We start from the raw sequence: 26,556 nt of genomic DNA on the forward strand, positions 1-26,556 counted from the left end.
TATTCTTTTCAAGAATCTTAAATCAGGGAAGTATTGGGATGTTTACTGGTGCTGATGGTTATAATTATGGAGGGGCTGTGTTTTTATGAATCTGCTTGGGATAATTGGCAAGCAGTGATATTGTGTTCTCAGATGGTCCATTGTTCTTTTTTCATTTGTGGGATAATGTAAACAAGTGCAATTGGATGGATTTGGGGTGCAAAAGGTGGTGGTGGTGGCCTTATGGGGGGGGGGGGGCAGGGGGCATTGCCCACCCAACCCCCCCCCCAAAAAAAAAAAAAAGAGAAGAGAAAAGGGGAAAATGCAAAAGTAGAAAAAGGGGAAGGGATTGGGAAATGTATAAAAGGAAGGGGGAAAGAGAAGGAAATGGAGGTGGAACAAAAATGGAAAGGGTAAGAGAGAGAAAGAGCAGGGAAAGGGGGAGTGAATAAAAAGTACTGAAAGGGAGGGTGTAAAGAAGAAGGGGAAAGAATGGAAGAAATAAATGAAGACAGAAAATGCTACAATAGAAGGAAAAGGGAGAGGGAATAGAAAATGGTAAGCTAAAGAACTGAAGAGGACAGGGGAGAGAAAAGGAGAAGGGGATACAAAAGAAAAGGGGGAAAGGTAAACTTGGTCTTTCATGTAGTTTGATATGAAGACATGACCATAGGCGGCGGGGGGGGGGAGATATGTGTCCCCCCCCCTAGATTTGAGATGGGGATGATCTTCCCCTATTTTTTTGTTGATGACTTTTTGCTTGTCCAAAAATTTTGGTAGTCCAAATTTTGTTTCCTGCGTACGTCCCCCTAAAATTTTTTGCTTCCACTGGGCAATGGGCGCATGACACTGGGAAGTGGGGAACTCGGGGCCCAGCACCTCCTAAAATGAACTTTTTGGTAAAATTTGACCGAAATCCCCTCTTTTCAACAAGCCAGCACCTTTTTAAAACAGACCCCTGTATGAAGCCCGGGAAGACAAAAAAATAAAGAAGGAAGGCAAATGAAAAAATAAGAGGAGGGGAGAATTCCAAAACGGCAACCCTGTCGACGTTTTCAAGTTACTGTATTAAAAAAATCATTAGCGCTTCGCATTCACATTAATCCTTTATCCATTATTATTACGAAGTGTCTAATTTATACCTCGTGGTGAGATGAGATGCCAAATACACTTTTCAGGCATAAAGTGTTTGATGAATGTAAGGTAGCAATTTATATCTTCTCCTTAATTGCAATACGCGCCCCTTCATGACTAAACAAACACAAAAAAAGGGAGGGGGGGGGAGGGAAAACAAATTTTAAAAAGAGGTAATATTTCATAAAATGAAATACATGTATATAAGAAATGAATGAGAATCAACTTCAGGGACGAAAATTCGCAGATCATTTTAAAAAAGGACACTTTTCATTCGGAAAAAAAACATCTCAAGACCAAAATAAACAACGAAGGCACCTTTCTTGTCTAAAAACTATTCTCATACAAAAGTTTTATACTAGCCACTGCATTTTCAATTAATGGCTTGGATTCCCGGGGGGGGGGGGGGCACTTCCATTCACGAGTGGATACCATGCGCGACCATTGGGTCTCGAAAAGCACCCTAAACACGTAATTTCCATATTCTGAAAATGCACCCCTTAACAAGTATTGGCGTGTGAAACCCTACCCTTAACAAGTATTGGAAACAAAACATTACTCATGGCAAATATTCCCTGAAATGAACCCCTTAACAAGTACAGGAATTTTTTATTGTTACGGATCCTTCGGTCGTCGGCTTTACCTTATTTGGTTTAGTACGACCCCACCTTCTACACCTCGCGCAAATCGGACTCTAAACACGAAGTTTTGGGGCAAAAAGGACCTCCCTTATAAAACTTTTTGATTTTGTTTTATTATCCCCGCAAATTCGACCCTAAACACGTAATTTTCCTAGCGAAATAGATACCCTTTTTTCATTATTTTTGTGTTTTTGACACCCTTATCACGACGTACGTAACGTGCCCTATCGCGAAAAAGACATCCTTTTAACGTGTTTTTTTTTTTGGTCGCGCATGGTATCCACTCGCCAATGTAAGTGGCCCCCCGGGCTTGGATTTCAAATGATAGAGAAAATACTTCCCTTGTGCCCCCTCCTGGATTCGCCATTTTTAATCATTATGGAAATTATTACAAATTTAAAAAAAAATCTATAAAATCGGCGAAATCAGGCTTTCTATTTGACTTGCATGAGTGTATATGATTATGTTGCGTTTGACTGCCGGAGCTGAACTTGGTGATTACGTAATGCGCACTCACTGAGGCGACACGAGCGCACAATGGCGGGAAAATCTGAATAATTCCCTCGGAAGAATGGGCGGTATTCAAACTGCTTTTCGTTCAACGTGCATGTAAGGGAAGGAGAAAGCAACTATTCAGTGGCTTTGATGGAAAGTGAAGAAACCCACAGATATTCATTGGTAATGTCAAAACTCTTCTTCCTATTTATTCATCAGTCGTTTGACGCATGCAGTGTGTATTTTCAACATGCAAGCCTGACAAGTGGACTATTTATTGGTAAGTTAAGTCATTTTAATGTTATTTTTTTTTCAAATTTGACAAACTAAATTTATATAACACGTGTAGATCATGCAAAACCGAAGGAAGCTAAGTTTAGCGGTCGACTGATATCCCCCCGATCACCACTCAAACATGGAGAAAGTATGATAATACATTTCATGACAACGATATGAAGATGGTGGTGGTGGCCGGTACGGTGATAATCATGATGGTGGTGATGGCGATAATCATGATGATGATGATGATGATGATCATAATGATGATGATGATGATAATATGATGATAATATGATGATGATGATGGTGGTGATGATGATGATACTGATGATGATGATGATGATGATAGTATGATGATAATATGATGATGATGATGATGATAATGATGATGATGATGATAATATGATGATGATGATGAAAGGCGAGGCAATGGCACCAGAGACATGAGTCCAAAAAGTCAATCGGTGAGTTGGCCTCAAATTTTCTTTCTATATATTTAGTCAACAATGTATATACTTGGCGACATCTTCACATTTTCTGGCAGCCAAGTTTATTATCTATTGATGTGACATATGTTTCCACGGCTCTTCTCATAGGCTCACACATTCCTATAGGACAGCATAAAGAGTTTAAAATGCCTATTTTAGTCACTGTAGCCCACACATAATAGCATATAGTGATGCACCAATATGCATACATGCATTTCCAGCACATTTGGAGCCTTATTTTGCACTATTTAGGAGATTTTGAGGTTAAGTTTTGAGCAATGTCTGTGATAATGCTTATAAATGATATATTAAGGTAATGCTTTTTAGTAGAGATGTTGTTTCGTTTTTTTCTTCCTTTTTTTGGTCCTACCAAATGATGATGATGATGATAATGGTGGTAGTGTTGATGACGGTGGTGATGGCGACGATGATGATAATGATGATGGTTGTGGTGAAAATGATGACAATCGTGACAATGATGGTGACAATGATGGTGACGATGATGATGGTAATGATTTAACCATGATGAAAGAATTTTGTTCCTAATTTTCTTCTCAGTGTATCTGCTAGCTGAGAGGCCTTGTAGATATGTCGACAAAGTCTTCGATGACCTCAAGCCCATGAGAACTTGGTGGGATCATATTTGAAGATCACGACGATCGACTTCCACGACGACGACTCCAGATCATGCCAGTCAATGATACCCCGCCGCGGATCTAGCAGGCCATGGATGCCGTGAGAGATTATGGAATTCTCACCACCGTAATCATGATGTGCGATCAGGATTTCATTGCACAAAAAATATTAAGGTAACTAACAGTTTGCAACGCTAATAATAAGTACAGTAAATGAAATGTAAACGAATGAAACAACGTGAAAAGAGCGTAACAACAGAGGAAGGGGGGGGGGGTAAAGTAGCCCGAAACATTTTTATTTTGCCACGTACCCCTCGCTCAGTTCGGATTGACTCTATGAAATGGTGATAATGATGAAGTGATGATGAAAATGATAAATAATGATGATGACGCGATAATGATGATTGATGATAGTGCTGATGAGGATGAAGAAGATGATGATGATGATGGCGATGATAATGATGGTGATGATTATGATTTTGATTAGGCATACATTAAGTGAGCACAGCATTTTTTTCAAAGGTCTCATGTGAAGTGTCTAAAAGGAAATCATTAATGTGATGCAGTTAGGCTAGGTAATAGGAGAAGGTAATGCATTGACCCCTCATCCCCCCACATCTGTTTTTTTGTACTGAAACACAATTCTGAAATGATCGTTTTCTTTCTCAGTGTCAGCATTAAAATGGTTTAGGCCTCTAGATCACGATCATCCAAGCCCCCGAGTAGTGACTCCCTCAAGCCCATGAGACGCTGGTTGGATTAATCAAGTGATATTCGATGATGACGACGTTTTCGTCGACGACCACGCCCATGTCAGCATTTCGGTCAAGAGTGTCCAACGCGGTGGATCGAGCAGGCCGTGGCGCTCCATGAGAGATTATGGAATCCTCACTACCGTCATGATGAGAAACGATCAGGGCTTCAAAAAGATGTATACGGTATAATTGACATTTTGTGGTAACCAATAGTGTCTTGGTTGGGTTTTAGGGGCTGGAAACGGAGACACCCCTCCCCCCAAAAAGAGAGTTTTCTTCAAACTTAAATTGCAATTGTATTGTCATTTCAATATAGTTCTAATCATATTGCTTTTCTGGTTTTGACTATTATTCTACATACGAATTCCTGAATAATATTTCAGTTTATCACCTGTTTGTTTGTATAATAGAAATGAAATGGAGAAAGCAGCGTGGAGGTCTGTGACAGTGTCCCTGAATACCTGCTGGAAAGTGTAGCGACAGAGCGAAATGAAACATATTTCAAAAAGTAAAAATTCTTATTAGAATTTGAACTAAAATACGAATTAAAAAAGAAAAGAAGAAGCCAGATTAATTATATAACCACATTGATTTATGGTTTACATATGCTAATGATACTCTTTTTTACGACATGTAAAAACATCTACCTCGCTATTATTCATTGCTCTACCCCATACCCTCCTCTCCAGCATTTATAGGTCCTATCCTATGTATTGATATGATTATACATTGTTGTTTTTTTTTCAGTTTGTAATTCAGGGTACAGCTCTCCTATTTTGCAAAGGTTTTTTTTTTCATTTAAAGCCTTTCAAGAGCCTTAGAAAAAACAGGAAAATATGTGATGAAACACCTGGGAATTACGGATCATTTTCTTGTCATCTCTTTTACAAGCATTGCCTAGACTCACATCAAACTAAAACCCTTAAACAGAGGGATGATTTCTTTTTGGTTACTTTGACATGAAAAGTGAAACTGATATTAAGCATTCATTATTCCTCTTCACAACGAAGTACCATAATGTTGTGCTATAATGGAATGTGTATTTACTTTGAAAACTGAGCAAAGTCAGAAGTAAAGGTTTTTTTTTTCATTTAAAGCCTTTCAAGAGCCTTAGAAAAAACAGGAAAATATGTGATGAAACACCTGGGAATTACGGATCATTTTCTTGTCATCTCTTTTACAAGCATTGCCTAGACTCACATCAAACTAAACCCCTTAAACAGAGGGATGATTTCTTTTTGATAACTTTGACCCCGACTTTGACAAGAAAAGTGAAACTGATATTAAGCATTCATTATTCCTCTTCACAACGAAGTACCATAATGTTGTGCTATAATGGAATGTCAGATGTTGTTTGAAGGTTTGCATGGTGGCATGTACAATTGCTGATGTGGTTTACGGTACACCATGTGGAGTGTTATAGAAGCAGTGGATAGAAGGAGAGAGGAAGTGGATAGGCGAGAAAGTGGAGATTTGAGAATAGAGTATTCTTTCTTGAGAATAGTCCTGAAAAGGACTGTAAACCAGAAGGAATGTGAGAACAGCTTGAGTAGTAGAGCTGATGAGGAGATGCTGGCTTGCGTCGGCGAGTAGAGATGATGAGTAGTAGAGAGACTCGACGTTTCGGACAGGTTGACTGTCCGTCTTCAGGAGTGAAGACTCCTGAAGTGAAGACTCCTGAAGACGGACAGTCAACCTGTCCGAAACGTCGAGTCTCTCTACTACTCATCATCTCTACTCGCCGACGCAAGCCAGCATCTCCTCATCAGCTCTACTACTCAAGCTGTTCTCACATTCCTTCTGGTTTACAGTCCTTTTCAGGACTATTCTCAAGAAAGAATACTCTATTCTCAAATCTCCACTTTCTCGCCTATCCACTTCCTCTCTCCTTCTATCCACTGCTTCTATAACACTCCACATGGTGTACCGTAAACCACATCAGCAATAATGGAATGTGTATTTACTTTGAAAACTGAGCAAAGTCAGAAGTAAAATGCATTTTGTCTTTACAAAATTCTAATTTTCGTTTTAAATATGCAGTGTGATATAACAATTTCCCATGGGACCTAGGGTCTGTTTGGACACACCATACATCTGTGGAAGTTAGCACGCATGGTAAAAACATTCAGACTCAATCATCCATCAAAACAACTTGGTATTTACCACTGAAAACAACTAATTTTGCAACATTTCATTTTTGACATAGCTGCATATCTTATTAGGACTGCGCATTCCATGATTACATCAGCAAAATAATTGAAAACAAGGAATAGTAACGCCTTACAATGATACCATAATCACATAATGGAGCACTAAGAAAATGATTGCTCCTATGTAGCGTAGTTACATGTATCTGCGAAATGAATTTGGCGTTGTGCACCGACGTTTTTTTTATATGGACTAGAATATATCTATGTTGGAAAGAACACAATATCCCACAGTGAGTTCCACGGTAGTGTGGAAAACAAATGTGAAATCATCTTTACAATGTCACTTTCGGGCATTTTTACAATATTTGAGTTTCATTACCATATTGTCCATGATGTACACACTCTGTGTGATGTTAAATAATTAAAGGTCAAGTCCACCCCAGGAAAATGCTGATTTGAATAAATAGAGAAAAATCAAACTAGCGTAGTGCTGAAAATTTAATCAAAATCGGATGTAAAATAAGAAAGTTATAAAATTCTAATGTGTCGCTTATTTTTTCACAAAACGGTGATATGCACAACTAGGTGTGTCAGTCGATGATGTCCATCACTCACTATTCTTTTGTTTTTTTTTTACTGTTAAAATTATACAATATTTCATTTTTTATAGATTTGACAATAAGGGCCAACTTGACTATTAGCCATATAGTATTAAACAATGCTAATTCCACATGTTCATGGAGGAATTAATCGTTGTTTCACTGGACAATGAGGAGAAAATTAGAATATTTCATATAATAAAATACAAAAGAAATAGTGAGTGGATGACGCCATAATCTCCTCATTTGCATACCAGCTAGGATGTGCATATAACTGTTTTGTGAAATCAAGCGAAAAATTAAAATGTCATAACTTTCTTATTTTACTTCCGATTTTTTTTTCAGTGTTATGCTAGTTGGATTTTTCTCTTTTTCTTCAAATCAACTTATTATTGAAGTGGACGTGTCCTTTTAAAGCATTTTAGCATTGTGAATCCTATCTTCTAACTATATGCAGGCACAGATCCTGATTGAAACTTTGATCAACAAGTGTTGAACATCAACAGACTAGAACATACAAAACTTGAGCGAGAGTGCCTTCAGAACAGAAGGCGTGAGTAGGCTGCAATTCAGACCCTTTACTCGAGTGAAGGGTTTCATACAGCCCATGATCGTGGAAACACTGTGTGACACTGTTCTTTCCATTATGAAATGTATTTCATTAAATGGTATCGTTTCCCCCCGCTTCGTCTTCTGCGTTTTTATTCACCTTGTGCAATTCTATCCTCTCCTTATCCTCTCCTTTCCTCGTCTGTCCCCGATTAGATTTCGTCATCTCCTATAAATCCATCATACCAAAAAATTAAGGTTGCACAACACCCACGCCCATATCCCCCCCTCATCCATTATCATTTTCAAAAGCACATGCATTGATACACTCCACGACTCGTTTAATATAATTATGCCCCCCCCCCCTCTTCATCACATGCGTTCAATTATATTCTGCTGATTCTTCTGTGGGAAGGAAAGGATTTTTCATTTTGCATCCTACTCTCTTTACTCGGGCTACTTCTGTAGTTATTATTCTCAATTTTTAAAACAATGTACATCATAATTTTCAAACATGATTGCAATTTTTTTTTAATTATTCGATCGAGTAGAAGGGGTATAGGGTTCGATGTATTTTATCTAATAATTCTAAAAAATGCATTTTTTCATAAATCCTAGTATTGTCTCTTTATCTTCATTCTGCAGGTGGGGGGGGTGCATTCGTTATCTATTTGCATCCAAATACATTGTTATCTGTATATACCTACTTTTTTATTCAACCTTTCTGCTTCGCTCTTTTAATTAAATTAAAAGTATGGCTATTTACATTTAAAACCTAATCACAATTTTCTCCCATTCTCACCTTATGTTTTTCTTTTATATACACAAATATTTTTACAATGCAATAGGCATATCCTTTCATCCCACCTCCCACCCAACCACTCTCCATCTCTCTCTGTGCTTGTGATATCTGTTTATTTCGTGAATGAATGAACAATGTGAATTTCATGAAATATGTGTACAATTGATATCATACACAATGAAGACCTCGAGATATGCGCATTCGAAATACTGCCAAATAAAATAATGTTCAATTCAGAAGATTTAAATAAAAAAAGACATTTACATAATCTTGTTCGAAAATTGCTTTTGATTTGAAGGATTATTATAGCTTATGGGTTTATTTTTTCGTCTTCATTTCATGAAATTCACATCGGGTTTCCCAAAACATGTCGTGTCCTTTTAACCATAAAAGACTGGGGCTATACAGGGAGAACCCTGCCGCCCTTGACATTTTTCGTGATAAGTTCGCGCCGCGTCGTTTCATGATATTTTTTCCTTCCAAAGTTTCACGCAACGTTTGTAACCAAATCTGCATCTTTTACTCCTTGATTTCATGTTTACATGTACAAATTATATGCAAAGTCTGGTTTCTAGCCTAAATTTATAACTATATAGTTTAGTTTTACTGATTAAAATCATATAATTTCAGGTCTATTCTCTAAATGTGTCGACAAGGTCCATCGACCCCCCCCCCCAAAAAAGAAAAAAAATACATAAATGCGCAGAAAATGATTTGATACCGATCTTGTTTATGTTCTTTTGATCAGAATTCCACTGAGAATCTCTAAACAAAAGAAATATCACTTTAATAATATATATATATATAGCATTTATAAGGCGCCGATTTATCTAGTTCAGTGGCGCACTATATATCAATGACTTTTTTTTTATAGGTTTACAGCCAAACTCAAATTTCATGCATAAATTAAAACAAGCAATTAACCCCAAATAAATTATAGACATTTTTAACAGGCAAAAGTCACGGGTGACGTGCGTGTTGATTTTCTTCGTGATCGCGAGATCAACTTTTCCAGCCTCCAAAATAATACCCCAGTCTCTTGAGAGGGTTAAAAGTGCGGCACTTAACGGGAATAAACAACTAATTTGTTCCAATTCGTCAACGTTTTCCTGGAGAAGCATGATGATGACCTCTCAATTTGGGGAGGGGTGCAATTTTTTCTCGAAAAAACAACAACTAAATTTAAATGCGCCAATACTTTTATCAGAAGTCTCGTAAGTGTTCTACATTAAATGCAGCTTAACATAATTATCAATGAATTCTTTCCACGTACCAATTCATTTCACCTGGGTTGAGGGCAGCACAATATGAATGAATTTCATGCTGAAGGAAATTGCGCCATGGCTGGGATAAAAGGGATCTTTCAAGTTACTTACACACGTAAATGAGCTAATCCAGGAAAATTTGGACGATTGTGAGAACTATACGGGGCGGCACTACCAAAAAGAAAAAAAGTAATCCAAATTTAGAGGATCAATATTAATAACATTGGTTAACATTGCTTTGACTCGAGTCTGAGCTGCAAAGGTCCAATTTGTCACTTGTCAATGTGTTGTAATAACGGAATCCCTCTCATTATTCAGTGACCAAAAATGAAGAATATAGCTAAACATCTAAATTTTAATCCTTATACAATAAGTCCGCAGAGAATTTTCTGTCACAGGTATCTAGCATCAATTTTCCCTTTGAAATACAGCACACACGATATCTGTTAATACCTTGGTCACATTTACTCTACCGCGGTCGTACGGCGAGTCGAAAACAGCCGTTTTTATAATTTCAATACAAACCACCTATATATAGTTGGCCGTTTTCGACTCGCCGCACAGCCGCCGTAGAGCAGATGTGACCAAGGTATTACTAAGATCTTTTTTTTAAAACTAATGTCTTTTAAGAGTATTGAAGTATTAAGATTTACCAGAATATGAAAGATTTATTAAAATAACCCCCTTCCATTTTGGCAATAGGTAGGGCCGAGATAAAAACCTTCACAAATGCCTCGGCCATTTGATTTCTTGGTCATTTTCAATAGTGGAAAAAGTTGCCCTGACTTGCCAATCAATTTCTATACACATTCAACCCCCCACCCAAAATATATATATATATAAAATACAACAAATTACAATAAAAAATATGACATATCCTTTTTAGATTTATTTATAAAGATGTGAAAATTTTTTCATATTCTGGTAAATCGTAATCAACCCTCCAAATTTGGATTACTTTATTTTGAAATGCAGTCGGTGATTTCAAGTTCAGTGTTGACTGGTGTTGGGCTGATTTTTAGATCAGTGCAGCGCCCAAACAAAATTAACACTGGTCTTTAAAAAAGGTCTTCTTGGTGTTGGGCTCTCAATATGATTTTCACTATTTTGGTATTGAAGCCATAGAATGCAACACCAACACCAGCACAAAATCGAACTGGAAATCACCCATTGTATAATGCTCAAAATAAGGCCATAATGGATAGGGGAGGGGTCAAAGCATAAAGGGTGGGAGAGGGATCACAATGGATAAGGGGAGGGGTCACAAATGTTAAAAGGAGATCACAAAAAGTAATAACAAAAGGCAAGAATTATCAATTTTCATAAGGATTTATTAGGTATCTTATTGAAAAAAAAAACATTAAAAAAATGACCAGCAGCACAGAAGATTCATCCAAGTCTTCGTACCATAGCAGCTAACCTCTAGATTCAATGGAGTTAACCCCTTCCCTCACAAAATGACCTACAGCCTGATCAGAGCTGGGGTCTCCCAAACAAAACCATTCAATATGTGACATTACCAATAGTTCTATTTTGAAGCATGCAGTGTGGGGTGCTGGACACTGCCATGCATGACATACTGCATCGATAATGTATGTGCTTTATTTTCAAATTCAATGATAATTTGTGTAGCCAAGAGTATGAAGACAATGCATTGACTGTTGCCAAGGGCAACAATTGTATTTTTATCTACATTTTGAATACATTAAATTCTTTATGTACCAAATCAATCTGTTGATCTCCTTTGTAGTCTCTTTATTCATCCTTGAACAAAGCTGACACCCCATTTCCTTTAATCTGCTCCCTTTCTCAATACCATCTCCCCCTTCCCCTCTTTTCTCCTCCTTTCTACAGGTTTACCAGTTAATCCATTCATTGTGATCTCTCTATCCATACCTTTCTGTACTATCTATTCTTGTATCTACCAATCCTCCAGTATTTCACATCTTTTCAACATATTTTATCCATGACTGATATTAAATTGTTCTAAATAATTGCATTATATAAATTATTTTGTGTTTTTTTTCCTACATTCTTTCTTTTTTTATTTTCTATTTATTTATTTTTTTTTTGGGGGGGACTGTTTTTAATTTTGTTTGGGGAGGGGAAGAATTTTCTTTTTAAAATTTAGCAAATAGAATCCATTGCAATTTTGCAAAAAATACACCTCTTTCTGTACATAATGCAATGTGTTTCTATGAACCTTATATGAACACTGCATTTCAAAATAGATATCAAGAACAAAAACAAAATAATTTGTGGGTTTTCTGTTTGTTTTCTCTCTTTTTTTTTTGTTTTGTTTTCCCATCATTTTATTCACCATCTCGTATGGGACAGGAATGTAGTCAAGGCCGGTACTTCCGAGTCCCAAGGCCATTGGAGAAAACCTTCTCCTATAGATTTTGTACGCGAGATTGAGGCCAAGGCCGGCAGAAAGTGACCTCGAGGCCGACCTTGACTATATCCCTGGTAAAGGATCAAATGTTTTGTGTTTGCATACTGTACCCATCACTTATTTCCACACAACTCTGAGAGACAAGGCAAGGCAGTTGAACTGATAAGATATGTGAATCAGGACCTCAACATAGGCCTGTCCTGAGGAAGTGCACTTTAAATCCCACAAATGGTTTATAATCAACCATCAACAGTACAATGCATGTATCCTAGTCATGAAGTGCAATGTCAAATTTCAGAGATAGAACCCTAAAAGTTCTATAACTTATTCAAGACTGGAAGTAGGAGACCATTTCTTTAGACAAAGCAATGCCAAACTTTTGAAACTGTATCCAAGTAAATTTCCAAAACTCGCTCCAGATTGGATGAAAGAAACCATTCCTTCAGCCATAGGGTAATTAACAGTTGGAACAATCTACTCCTTATGTTCAAACAGAAATTCAAAACTTGGTTGCTAATAAGCTAGAGCACACAATTGTCATCACCACACTTGTTGCTGAGGCTATTCAAGGTATGACAAGACTCTTTCCTTGATCACCATGGTCAGGACTCGAAGGATCATTCCTCTCTTGCTCCTTCTGTTAGGCCATTCAAGAAGAAATTGCTAATAGGGTACAGCACAAAATTGTTCCTGCAACACTAAGATGATGTAACTGAGGCTATTCAAGGTATTCCTTGATCACCATGGTCGGATCTTGAAGAGTCATTCTGCTCTGGCTCCTTCTCTTAGGATCCGTCACCATCCTTTATGACCACAATGGGTGAATCCCTTACTAGAACCAATTTTGTTAGGTATGTCCATAAAGCAGCTCTGGTTTGGAGTAAATTAAGCCCAGTAGAGAGGTAACAGGAATGTGAAAGACAACAAGATCTACCAAATCAGATATGCTAACTTGCTTAATTCGATCAAATGCGTTCCCAAAAATGCGCCCCCAGACATGGAAAGCCAGCCAAGTGAATAAATGCAATTCTCGTTCACTCTGGACTTACAATTCCCCCTAAGCCTGAGGAAAAAATACCAAACCATGCAATGATTGAATAAACATGGGGGGGGGAGATACTGGAGAGTTGACAATCTGGTGGATGACTACCCCACCAGACAGACTGGGAGGTGGATGAACAGCCTGGCATCACCTTATGTCAAGCCTCGGAACCTGGTTGAGAAAAATCCAACTTCCCAAGCCTTCAAATTGCTTTTCACTTCATCAAAATCAAATGAATCTGAGGAAATCCAATAAACACAGGAAAACATCACAGATGGATGGAATAGACAAGAAATTATGGACTGGATTACTGGAACTAGATCCACTGAGAACAATCAAAGGTGCAGGTGCCTCATAAATATAAGCATTTGAATACCCAACAGTTAATGCTCCACTTGCATGCTGATTTGATGAGTTCCAGATATCATGCCAATGCGTAAGCTGAAAAGAACACCATTCTTCTTTGTGCGACAGTACCCGAGGATTGTCACATTACCACTAGACGTCCAAACATCAAATACAGAGATGTCAATGTATAAACTGAAACAAATTTCTGGAAGTGAGCAGCACTTCATATATAGGTCAACAGTTCCTTTCTTCTTTGTGCAGATACAAATGGGGAAAAGGGTCAATTTGAAGTGCAAACCTGTTCTTGATCGACCTTGATCAATGCCACGAGCCCCACAGCCGTCTTGGCTAAACCACTCTATTGAAGAAATTTGACAAACATGCAAGAGTCCCATCACAAACATTGATAAGGGTCAACCAGAAATACTGCAATGGCAAGACCCTTGTATAAGTAGCTTGGAAAGCAAATCACAACTGCTGGCCAAAAAGAAACCTAAATTTGACATTGCACTTCTGAGACTAGATTCAAGACTAACATGTATTGCTGTGACTGAAGGAGCATTTTTCTTTTTGTTTACACATTGTGGGAAAAAAACATTGAAGCACACAATCCTCATATTTTTTTAATTTAGATCTGAAGATGAGTAAAGAAAAATAAATTGGGGGCAGACGAACCGATGATGAGAGTGAACCTTCATCACATATCTTATCATTCCAACGCGGGCAACTTAAATCTCTACACGTTCTGCGATTACATGATGCATACGCATATACAGTTTTGCACAAACATGAGTTTTATGGTGAATGGGAAATAGTGACTCAAATAGTCAGTCCCCAAAATTGACATGTACAGAAAATGGAATAAATTAATTGCAAATTTCATAATGCTCAAAGTTGTTCTTCTGAAATTTATCAAAAAAATGAGATCAAAGTCTCTAAATACAAATAAATTTTCTTGTAAAATAATAGTTTCTTTGTGTTTTTAGCACATTTTTATACCAGTCATGGTAAATATCCTGTTGCAAAGATGTGAAACCAAGATGAATTTAGCGCAGCAGTTAGAGCAGATAGTACAGGGAGGTACATAAAGAAAGAAGACAATCAATGGATCAACAGATAATGCAAGTATTGTTGAGGTGAAAGGAGAGAAGTGGAAGCTGAGGGGTAGAGGGTGGGGTAATGAGAAAGACGAGATTACGGAATAAGAAAGGGAATGGCTAAATGTACAAGAAAGAATCGAGACTACAATAAACATCAACAGATGGAGATTTCATATAAGTCCCAACATACTTATCAGATTGCCTATTAGTAGATGGTTTTGAAAGATTTTCATTAAAAGAATTTCATCCCAAAGATTAAAAATGTCCTTAATTAAAAATGAGCCAAAATGTAGATTAAAAGCAACATGTGGCTGAAATCGATGCTAAATATTTTTAAATTTTTACCCTCGTAGTAATAATTGCTGGAAAACCCAATTGCATTGTCTTGCATACTCTAGGCTAAACAAAATATCATTAAAATCATCAATAAAGCACTTACATTATGGAAGCTGTATACCACGCACAACAGTGTCCAGTGCCCTCCTCTGCACACCAAAAAATAGATCTCTTGGTAATGATGTCACTAATTGAATGATTCTGGAAGGAAGACCCCAGCTGAAACCAGACAGAAAGTCATCTTTGTGAGTTCAAGGGCCTACTCCATCAATCAATGAGGTCAACTGCTATGGTCTTCCAACTTGAATGAATCTCCTGTGCTGCTGGTCTTACATTCTTTTCAAGAAAAAAATACAATCATTAATACAAAGTATATAGTACATACAATCAAACTCTAGGGCAGGTCCAAGCTATCAGATATTACATGTGATATAAGAGACAAAGGGCTGTTTCACAGAGATTTAAGAGTGACTGAAAATTGCTCTTAATTTCAAGTTGCATGTTGAAAACAATGAATTACCATATAGGTTGGGTCATGCTCATATCACACGCTCTGTTGCATATCAATAATACAGTAAATAAAGCATCATGTGTGTATTCACACCGTCTTAACTTAAGACAGCATTACTTTTAGTCAAGTTTACTGTTTGTGAAACACCCCCCTTCCCAAATTGATTTGCTTGTGTCATTAACTTTTTACGGATTAAAAAAAAACTAATATCATAGAAATGCTTTCCCAACAGTAAATATTGCTGGATTGTTTTTTTTCCTGAGTAATAAAATTCATATGGCTGGCACCATATTACCGAGTCAATAGAAAAATTGAAAAGCAAAATCAATGAAAAAAATTATTCAAAATTTCCCAAGTATGGTCATACATACATCAACACATCATGACGCCTATAAAAGTCTTGTGCAACTTCTAAGACAAATTTGCAATGTTCCCACACAGAGCTACAAAGTTACAGAACATTTTGTAAGTGCATGTCAGGCTTCAAAATATTTCAAGCTATAAATTCATTGTAAATTGGATTAACAGCCAAAACTTTAACTGATTGGAATAAATTATCTGATATCAATGACCAGAAAGTTCATCTCATATCACATGGAATATTTGTAACCCAAGAAGATCATGCTGTGATATTTCATGACTTTTTTCCCCTTCTTTACATCTTACACATCTTGAGAACAAATTCACAATTCTCATTTAAAGTTTTTCACAATTTGTACCTGAAAGTTTGGCTTAAAATTGCTTTAAAAAAAAAAAAAAAAAAAACAACAACCCTGCTGAACATTTTACTTCATGTTGAAATTCAATAAGATTTGTGTTGTAAACTAAAATTTGCATAAATGGTTGCTTCTATAGATTGGAATTACACACTTCAGGCTGTTTAAGAGATAGGTAAAAATTCAAATGGCTCAATTCATAACCTAAGCAAAGCTTTTGATTCCCCCAACAATGGTTTACATGCGCTTCTTCATGAAAATTAGGACCTATGTCCCGACTGTTTTGAAAACTATCATTTTGATCTCAAAGACTAACTCTTAGTTATAAAGTTTTAATCTGATATTCTGACAATACCATGCAGTATCCTGCAAGGAAGTATAGTAAATTTAACTCTGTTATGCAGATGATACTGAAATCATTTTCTATCCTCTAAATTTAGCAATTAAATAGATATCAAAATTGAAAATTTCTATTTCATGAACTTTCTTGGTGTATAAATGACAAATTATATAAAACTTACATAGGACATATTAAAGATATTAATGGAAAAATAAATATTTATTTAGGTATTATGTGAAAATCGGGGAGGGGGTGTTCTGTGTAAGAGGGGAAATTAACTCTGATAATAAGTTGATTTAATTAAAGCAAAATAAAATAAAAATGATTTTCTTTGGAAGAAGGTATGAAATGATGTGTCCAGAGATACATCTCCCGCATGAATAAAATTATTCATTTTTTTTCAAATGACAATTTTTGGAATGTATGGTCTGTGACATCACAAAATCAAAACATCAAAATTCCATAATTTTGTATTTTTTGATAGATTTCAATCAACCTTCACCAATATTTTCCAGTAATTTTCCTTGTTTTGTTAAAACCAACTTATTGTCAGAATGAACTTCCCCTCTAACAATTCTACGACAAGTAGATCCAGGGTAAAAAACCAGAGATAAAACACTGTAGGGAAAAACTCTGGAAAACCTTTGGATCCACTTTTGCAGAATATTCGGAACTAAATAAAAACAAATTATACAAACTTCATCAAGGTATAGTAAGTTAACACCACAAATAACCACAAGGCCTTATTACCAAACCATCTCATTCTTATGAAGCCTAAGCCTCACAAAATTCATTTCCAATCTTGTTTAGACTTAATGTAATCCTGCCTTACAAAAACAATAGGCAATTCAGAAACTGTCGGCAAAGAGATGATAGCTTGGACCTGCTCCTTAGATTTACAACAACAAAAAAAAGGTAATCATAAAATACATAACAAAATGGGATCATAATTAACGGATGCATATATGCATATCGAATATTTGATAGTCGATGTCTTTTGGATGAATTGACATAAAGTTTAAACTGATGCGTGTTCATTCAATTCAATTTATGTGACAGAAATCCTGTGTTATAAAATAGTCAAGTGGAATGTCTATGACGGCAGTCCTGTCTGCATTAGATGGCAGCAGAGCAGACTTATGAAAACAAGTTGGATGAATAAATTTTTACAAAAGAGGAACAACATTCAACTGAGAATAAAATACTAAATTTGTTACCTCAAATGACATTTCCTAGTGTAATTTCTATGCCATGATTTAGGCTTCAATAACCATGTTTTTACTTTACAATAAGATTGGAAGGCTTTGATCAATCCATTGACTTCTTGGTTTATCTTGGATCGGCTTGCTCCAAGCTAACAGAAATCCTTGTGGTATAAGTCCAACTGTAAGAGAGAAAGAGTGAGTGAGAGAGAGGAGGGGGGGAGGGGTTGGGGCATAAAGATTTTACAATGTAAATCACTACAGGAATCTGAATAAAGTACAGGTTCTTATTTTGTAACGCATCAGATAAAGCCTCATATATAAAGGCAGATGTACACACATAGATATGCAACACAATTATTGTCAAATAAAGAAATATTTGAACAATAAATTTTACTTAAATGCTAGATCAACATCTTATTAAATGCAATGTTGTAGTTTTACTTGACATACACAGCGCTTTGTTGCAAGATTTTGGTTATTCAACAAATATCCCCCACATGGCCAAAGTTCATTGACCTTAAATGACCTTTGACCTTGGTCATGTGACCTGAAACTGGCACAGGATGTTCAGTGATACTTGATTACTCCTACGTCCAAGTTTTATGAATCAGATCCATAAACATTTGAAGTTATGATGAAATTTCAAATTTCAGTTAAGATTTTGATGTTGATTCCCCCACCAACATGGTCTAAGTTCATTGACCCTAAATAACCTTTGACCTTGGTCATGTGACCTAAAACTCACACAGGATGTTCAGTGATTCTTGATTACTCCTACGTCCAAGTTTTATGAATCAGATCCATAAACTTTCGAAGTTATGATGAAATTTCAAATTTCAGTTAGTTTTGATGTTGATTCCCCCACCAACATGGTCTAAGTTCATTGACCCTAAATGACCTTTGACCTTGGTCATGTGACCTGAAACTCAGGCAGGATGTTCAGTAATACTTGATTGTCTTTATGTCCAAGTTTCATGAAATAGACCCATATACTTTCTAAGTCAGAAAAGTGGCACCTATGTCTCACTTTGCTATGCAGGTGAGACAAAAATCATATTAATTCCATGGAATCGAATGAAATTTGTCAAAATTTAATGAAAGCTAATGCAAAACTGACTTTAATAATAACCTTTGTTCCCTCTGTAGATTCTTTTGCAGTGCTGTGGTGGTGTGCTGGTGCTGTAGATCCTCCAACCTTTGTTTCCTCTGTACATTCTTTTGCAGTGCTGTGATGGTGTGCTGGTGCTGTAGATCCTCTTGCTTAGAATCCCTCTGTCCTTTGCGATGGCCCTCCAGGGACCCATTTGATAAGGACTTACAACTATCGCAAAGTTGCCATTATTGTAACTAACATGGTAACCTTGATTTTGATTGGCCACTCAGCCATGTTACCATAATGGCAAGGTTACGACAGTTCTTGGTTTTTATGAAATGGGTCCCTGGGCTGTAGAGTCCCTCAGCTGATCCTTCTCCACCTGAATGTGATCTCTCACACCTTCTAATGCAGCCTGACCTTCCCTGTAATATGCAAATGATAAAACATCTAGGTCAAATCAAACTTTAGTCTTTATAAACTCGGGCTTCTTCTGGTATCAAGTTGAATATTCACCTATTATGGAAGCACTTTTCTGACCAGAATGCATGAAACATGTGTTATTTACATCTTCCGAGGTAAATTTCACCCAAGTGGAACAAATTTCTGTGGTCTCAAAAAATTTGACTGAGGCAGACTCGGTTGTATTATGCAAATGATGGAAGTGTAGGGTCAAATACGGAGTACATTCAAAGTAAATACCAGTTCTAAATCTTAAAGTCTACTGCACACCTTACAACTGGTCTTGACAACCCCAGTTTCAAAATAAGAGCATTCCAAATATTTTCTTAATAATGATCTTATTTGAGGATCATGATATACTTATTCAAATATACTAATATCTACACAATTTTGTTTAGTTTGCAATTATGGCAATAATTGACTGAAAATTATTGCTAATCATACCATTACTAGACATTGTGATTCTGAATTGAATTAGCATTTATCTATGAAAAGAAATGAATTAGCCATAAATTTCAATTTCTTCTAGCCATATAGAACTTTGGACTTAAAGGTCAAGTCCACCCCTGGAAAATGCTGACTTGAATAAATAGAGAAAAATCAAACTAGCATAGTGCTGAAAATTTCATCAAAATCGGATGAAAAATAAGAAAGTTATAACATTTTAAAGTTTCGCTTATTTTTCACAAAACAGTGATATGCACAACTAGGTGAGTCAGTCGATGATGTCCATCACTATTTCTTTTGTTTTTTTATTGTTTGAATTATACAATATTTGATCTTTTATAGATTTGACAATAAGGACCAACTTGATTGAACCATATAGTATTAAACATTGCTAATTCTATCACGTTCAGGGAGGAACTAATAGTTCTATCACTTGACAATGACAGTGAGGAGAAAATTAGAATATTTCATATTTATTATAATAAAATACAAAAGAAAATATTGAGTGGATGACATCATAGTCTCCTCATATGCATGTACCAGACAGGATGTGCATATAACTGTTTTGTGAAATTAAGCGAAACTTTAAAATGTCATAACTTTCTTTCTTTTAAATTTGATTTTGATTAAACTTTCAGTGTTATGCTTGTTGGATTTTTCTCTTTTTATTCAAATCAACTTTTTTGAGGGGGTGGACTTGTCCTTTAAGTTTCCTCTATGATTTAATATTTCTATCAATAGTTTAAGCTCATGTGTATTGGTATGCGTTGCACCCACCTCTGTCCTTCTACCTCAGGGATCATAGTTGTAATCATCACATTCCTGGATCACTAGACTAGGGTAGCAACTTGCAGTTCTCATTCTGACCCTGTATCTCCTGCATTCTGTGTCCCTTCTCCTTCTTGGTCTCCTTACGCGAGGCTCAGGTGGAAAGCATGCGTGATATGTCAGCTTTCATCCCCCAGGGACTGGACAACATGAGCTTGCATATTGCTCACTGTATCATTCTTGTTCAGGCTAGACAGCTTACGCTTGTCCTGGAGAGTAGAGGAATTCAGAAACTTAAAAAAGCAGATGTTAAAAAATCATATATGATTGAACATTGGAGAAAGTTGAGTTGTAATTGAACACAAGTACAAATTTTCATTTAATTGTTAGGTAAAACATGTGATAAAGCAAAAGCAGGCAGTCTCCACTGGGTTAATCAAAGGGCATGCACTTGGTTTTGTGTAGTTGCTGAGAAATAGAAAAAATAAACAGAGAATTCCAGCCATAGTCTCACATGGCCATTGGTAATTTAATTTAAAAACAGATATTAGAATTTCCAGCCTATAAAATGAATCTTTCAAGGACCAACACAGAACTTATTCTACTAGAAATTGATGTAGGGTCATGGAAAAGAAAAAAACTGATGTCCTCCTATATGGCAGTTCTTGTTTTAAGGAAACAGACACTATCAACTTACATGTACCCCAATGGATCCTGAAAGATGTATGTGCTCTTTATGAGAATTACTAGAATGAAACACCATGGATCTAGTAGAAAGATGAATCTTATATATTCTATTAGAAATTGATGTAAGGTCAACAGGTAAAGAAAAAAACGGATGTCCTCCTATATAGCACTTCTTATTTTAAGGAAACAGACACTATCAACTTACATGTACCCCACTGGATCCTGAAAGATGTATGTGCTCTTTATGAGAATTACTAGAATGAAACACCATGGATCTAGAAAGACTCACATTCTGTTTTCCTTTACAGCCAAAGAAATGGAACCACTACAGGAAAAGCTTTAATCATCTAGCACATGATCTAAAGAGGTCTCACTGGCCTAATTTCAAGGTTGGTGTTTCGTGCTGGTGTTGCTGTTGGAAACTATGGCTAACCATCAATCAAGTAACAACTGCCTCAAACCAGTTTAGTACATAAAGACAAAATAGTGGATTGACAGCTGAACCTTTGGTTGACTAGCAAGTAAGCAAGCAAGTGACTTCAAAAGCAATAATACAGAAGACTGTAATTTTGCATGCTGGCTACAAACAAATAAGGACAACTCCTACAAGACCGTCCCATCAATGGAGTTGTCTTCTAGGTGAAGGTGTCACCTCAAGGTACAGTCCTCCAGGAAGACTGTCCTCTGGAGTTTTTCTAAGGAAGCAATGATGCTTGGAAGCACAAGATTGTAATAATTGGTGGACTTGGCAAGTGTTGTGTCATAAATGATGTAAACAAAAGAGGAAATGCTATTGGATACCTTATAGATGGCTATGGTGCAGCCGATAGTGGTGCAAGTGGTGTCTTTGACAAAGTTTCCCTCAATGCCTTCCTCTCTGGGAAGCATTTCAACCAGACAAGAATAACAATGGTTCTACTATCAGCTGCAATGCGGATTAAACATATTGATCTTTTTTTTTTAGTAAATGAGACAAATGTGGGCTGACAATTGGTTGAGATGTTAAAAATTCTTCAGACATCACCTTCACCTGAACGTACGGAAGAGGTAGAACAGTCAAGCCGAGTACAAATCCTTCCCAGTGGCCTGCAATCTATCAATACTTCTTTGTTAGACACTTTGGAAGGTAGACATTGTGTCAATGCACAATTTTAGGAGAGTCATGTTGAAATGATTACTATATATATGCTTCTCTGTAGAGCCACACGAAAACTACATGGATCCTTCTGCGTTCATGCTTGGAGAAACAAAGTAATCTTGCTACAAACCACCTAACACGCTTCATGTGTCTTTACAATCTTCCGCTACTGTCCAAACACACCTTGGAATAAGGCTGCAACCCTAACTAGGAGGGCTATCTGTGACACTCTCAGCCAATGCATTGTTGACAACCAGTTGACTAGGCACTAGAAAGTGCCATCAATGTCGATGCAGCACCCCGATGAACAGACATAGTTTCATTCCATCTGAGTCAAGACCTGCACAGGAACAATGGATAATTCTAAAATCAGTCAGAAGCACCATAGTTAGACAACTGCTTGTGATGACTCTATGATACTGGAGTGCATACGTACAGCTCCTGGTAGCTCTCGGTTGAACGGTGTCAGAACTGAGAGTTTTTCTTCTTGCTGAGTTTAGGTTTTAGACTGTTTTACAGAGCTAAGAATATACATCTTGCTAGACAATTTTGAAAAGTTTCCTTTGTTACTTTGTATGGCTCTTCAAGAAACATTCGGGATCTACACGTAGAGTATCATCAAGAAACCATGCTTTTGTATACAAGCAAGGATGGCTGCAGTATATGAATTTTATTCAGGCAAGATCTCTTTTTTTTCTAACTTACTGTTTGTTAAGATGAATTAATGTTGGATTTTCAGGAGCCTTGAGCAATCTTTGGAGTAGAAATATGGTGCACATTTGCAAAATTGTAATCCTAACCAAGAAGTTAGAAAGTCTAAAGTGAAAAAACAAATTTCTATGTAGACTTGGAACACCTTACCAAGGTGATACACACTTCTATGGGTCCTTCTGTCAAGGCCTTGCCGGATGACACGGTTCTGTACTGTCTAGTTCAAGAATGATTTCCTAAACGCATCCTATAAGGGAAAATAGTGGAAAGACTCCTTCCTGCAGGAATGCAGGTTTGAAAGGCTCATCACTAAAAGTGGTGAAGGGAAGAATGAAAACATTGTGGAAACAAAGACAATGCAAGAATTACTTAGCACATTTCTGTATATATTGCCTGTAACAATAAGACTGAACTTGCCAGGGTGTCCCTCTTTACACCGAAACCAGGGCCTCATTCTGGAGCTAGTATTTTTGGCAGTTAAGGAGACCTCAAGGCATAAAATCACCTGACACCTTGAAGCCCTGGTTACAAATAAGGACATGATCAGTTGATGCAGTGTTATATTATGCTATGTTCATAATCCAGTCATTGCCTACTGACTTGCTCGCTCCATTTTGCCAGAACAAAGCAACTGGTCTTGAGGATCATATGCAGATCTCCTGCTTAAGAGATCACTTTGTCTTTGATAATTACATAAAAGAAGCATCAAGAATGCAGAGCAACAAGCACAGGATGCTAGATGAAAATAGGAATTTGACCAAGATGAAAAATTGTTGCATTTCCATGATCTAATGCTGTACAGAGCCATTAAAACAGGGTTCCAGAATTCCTCTTAAGAAATCAACGAGAGGCAAAAGGCAAATAAGATTTCGACTTCAAATGACTATGTCCAAAGTATTACCAGGTATAGTATCTCACTAACAATTCCATTGTATTATCAAAGGTATTACATGTATGTCATAGCACTGGTGCTCAGCATTTGCACCCTAAAGACATCCAACATGCCTTGAGGTCTTCTAGCTTCAAAAACTTCTGTTCAATTCTTCATAGATCAATGTAGTAATGTCAATTGACAAGTATGCTTGTATTATTCAAAAAAGAATTTGTTGTGTCAAACGAAAATCAGTGTCAACAAAAGTATATACAACGTAAATCAATCAGGATGCAGACAAGAATCTGTGCATGGATTTCTATGTTGTCATGTGGAAGCTTACACAAGAGTTGCATACCACGTAAGGGTACTGTCTCAAACAGTTGAAGGGCAAAATATTGTTGAAAGTGCAACTGATGCTGATATCAACAACTTCCCCTGACTGCCAGCAGGTTTATTAAAGATAAAAGTTACACATGTAATGTGCTGTGCTTTTAATTCTTTGACTGGAGATTTGTTGGCCCGTATTAATTTAAACTCTGGTTAGCTCTGTGGTTTAGCTATGGATAACCAATTGTAATACCATAATCTCTATCCTCTATGAACAGTCGGGTTCAATTTGTTAGCGCATCTGCTGCTGAATTCATACATAACTTGTCTGGGAATAGTTAAAGTAAAATAGTTTTCTTCACCATTGAGACATGAGGGAAGAACACCAAAAACCTAGCAAGCAAACAATGTGAACACTATTTTGACACTTTTGGCTTCCCATGCATTTAAACATTGGGTGATTTCAAGGACGGTGTTGAAATCTGGTGTTGGTGTTGTGACAACACCAGCTACAACACCAGGCTTGAAATGATGCTCATGTTGGGATTGACCTAAAAAAATATGACATATTTCAGGCAGTGCATGTTGACGATCTACTTGTAATTTCCCCATTCACCAACACCATCCCCCAGGGATTGGGAAAATTGTGATTTCAAGTTCGGTGTTGGTGTTGATGATTTGAAGCTCATGAACAAGATGAAACACCCCAGGGAAATTAGATGTTTACAGTTACATTGAGGGCAAATCATCAAGCTTTTAACATTTGAATGGATAATAAATTTTACTATTTTGGATTCTTGAAGTGATTTTATTTTCGCCTTTGCATTCTGTACGATGAGATTTAACTGTAATTCTCCCCGATGTCACTTTCATCATCGACAAAAGTTCTCACGTAAAGTTGAGAGGCGTGATGTCATGAGCTATCGACAATGCGATCGGTATTGTTCTTCTGAACCCAGCTTGGGTTCTGCAGCATTTTCATGGTTTAAACACCGAACACGGATTTCAAATCACCCTATGGCTTAGTTCAAACTAGCCTGCAGAATACAGTGCCCCTCAATAAAGGAAATAAAATGCATGATGGCATTGTTTTAGTGTGTACTCACTCATTCTTGATGTGACATGCAAGAAGGTCTGTGATGACATCACAAAGACAAGGCTAAGAACTGTTTATTCCATCTCCTTCTTCTGATGAGCAGTATTTCCTATTGCCATGGCAACCTACCAAACAAATCACACATGTAAAAAATATGAATGAGAAAATGTGATATCCAAACATGTTGATAATCATGTTAACATGAATTAATATAATTTTCGCCCATTGAATACACAAAGTTGGGAAACATTATAATTGTAATGACAACAGCAATAAAAACAATATTCTGTTCTTGTGTAGCACGACTTAAAGGGAAATACCAGTACTTGCAGTAAACACTGATTTCATGAGAAAGTCTGTAAAACCAGGCTTAATTGTCAGAATATCATCGAGGATCTAGAGCTGGTACAGTTACATAAACTGAAATTTGTGAAAACGTGAAATCTACGCTGAAAAATGTTCACACTGAAGATCACCAACACAAATAGGCACACGTGGGACAGTCTATTAATATTGCAGGAATAAAGACCAGACGGAAGTGACCGAATCCGCGCTTATTTTGCTTATTTCTCAGCAATAACACAATTTCTTCCAGAATCCTTTGGCACATATTTTTTATTCATGCAAACTGACACTTGGGTGGTCATTATATTAGATTCTGTCAAAAGTCATTTTGAGATCATTACCAAAACTGGAATTTATCTTTAAGCATTGATAAGAATTACTTATTTCAGTGGATTCACAATATGGTGCGCCATCTATCGGTTTAAGTGAACAGGCCAAATTTCTTACTTTGGGGTCAACATCGACATTACAGTACACAGTGCTACAGTAGTGGGCTGTGATGCTTTAAAAATGACAACCATATAGCGAGAATTCATCAAACTCTGTCTAAATTTCACAAAGAAATATTCGGGCAAATTTCTCTCCCACCTACTGGACCCTGGTAAGAAGTAAACAGCATATCCAGTCGAGCCGTGTCAGCCAGCGCTGAATTATCGCAAGCACTTTAGTACTAGCGTCTGCCATAGATGTCAAGTTTTTCCCATGAGGCATTGCGAATTTTGGTCTGTCCGCTGCAACCGATAGAGGGCGCACCGTATTGTGAATCCACCAAATTGGCGTGGAGGGAGGGGGGTGGTGGTTACTTCGTTTGAAGAGTGGAGAGCATCCATGTCAAATATTTGTA

The 26,556-nt window shown here is 36.9% G+C and overlaps 2 long non-coding RNA genes across 2 annotated transcripts; one reads left to right on the forward strand and one right to left on the reverse strand.

Moving 5' to 3' along the window:
* The first annotated feature begins 2,259 nt into the window (after window positions 1-2,259).
* On the forward strand, window positions 2,260-5,488 carry LOC121422803. The gene is made up of 3 exons (XR_005971191.1): window positions 2,260-2,529; window positions 3,575-3,825; window positions 4,321-5,488. It is a non-coding gene; the product is annotated as an uncharacterized LOC121422803 (long non-coding RNA).
* An 11,553-nt stretch (window positions 5,489-17,041) lies between these two features.
* LOC121422937 lies at window positions 17,042-22,734 on the reverse strand. The gene is made up of 4 exons (XR_005971211.1): window positions 22,543-22,734; window positions 20,544-20,803; window positions 18,894-19,282; window positions 17,042-17,943 (listed from the first exon to the last, which is right to left on the reverse strand). It is a non-coding gene; the product is annotated as an uncharacterized LOC121422937 (long non-coding RNA).
* Window positions 22,735-26,556: the final 3,822 nt, after the last annotated feature.

The sequence above is a fragment of the Lytechinus variegatus genome, chromosome 10, assembly GCF_018143015.1.
Source record: "Lytechinus variegatus isolate NC3 chromosome 10, Lvar_3.0, whole genome shotgun sequence".
NCBI lineage: Eukaryota > Metazoa > Echinodermata > Echinoidea > Temnopleuroida > Toxopneustidae > Lytechinus > Lytechinus variegatus.